Source organism: Scyliorhinus canicula, unplaced genomic scaffold, assembly GCF_902713615.1.
Source record: "Scyliorhinus canicula unplaced genomic scaffold, sScyCan1.1, whole genome shotgun sequence".
Lineage (NCBI taxonomy): Eukaryota > Metazoa > Chordata > Chondrichthyes > Carcharhiniformes > Scyliorhinidae > Scyliorhinus > Scyliorhinus canicula.
The window spans coordinates 38,104-39,080 of NW_024055512.1; positions in this window are offsets into that span (position 1 = coordinate 38,104).

Here is a 977-nt window from a genome sequence, read left to right on the forward strand (position 1 = left end):
TTGAAATTAAAGTGCTGTGCTCCATCTTACAAATCTAATGTATAATTCCTCATAGTTATTTGTCAGTTACTTATGGTTGTTGTTGGACTTTGCACTGACTACTGTTTATAATTAATGGGAGGCATTGGCATACTGCTAGTGTCACTGGATAAGTAAACCAGACACTCAGAAAAATGCTCTGCGTACCAGGACGAAATCCCACTACTTCGCTTGAAATTAGAATTTAATACAAATCTCGAATTAAAAGTCTAACGATGACGATGAAAACATTGCCAATTGTTGGAAAGAGCTATGTGCTTCTCCTGTAGGGAAGGGAATCTGCCGTCGTTACCTGGTCTCCCAAAATGTGCCTCCACACCACAGGGACGTGGTTGACTCCTCACTGCTCCCTCACGGGCAATTGCGGATGGCCAATACATTCGAGCACAGCCTGTGAAGCTCCACCGCCCGTGAACACATGAAAAAATAATATTCTGCATTTACAGTTGATTCCTTATCTATTATGTTTTGCTTCCATTATTTTTCAAAAACCTGACATGCCTTTAAATGGTCTATAATTAGTGTTCTACATTTTGTTTGGACGAAATATAGACGATTAGCTTCCGATTAGGATGAATGCCAACATTTTTTGCTGGATTCTGTAATATATTGTCGGTAGGCACTGAATGACAGTCCTGTTAGCATTGTTCTTTGATTTCATCTGCATTTGATTTCAGTTATTTGTGTCACATGTATTAATATAGAGTGAAAAGTGTTGTTTCTTGAATGCTATGCAGAAAACGCATACCTTACATAGGGAAGGAAAGAGAGACTACAGAATGTAATGTTACAGTCACAGCTGGGGTGTAGAGAAATGATCAATTTAAGACGAGGTAGGTCCATTGAAATGCCTGACGGCAGCAGGCAAGAAACAGTTCTTGAGTCGGTTCGTCCGTGACCTCAAACTTTTATATTTACTTCCTGCCGGAAGCAGGTAG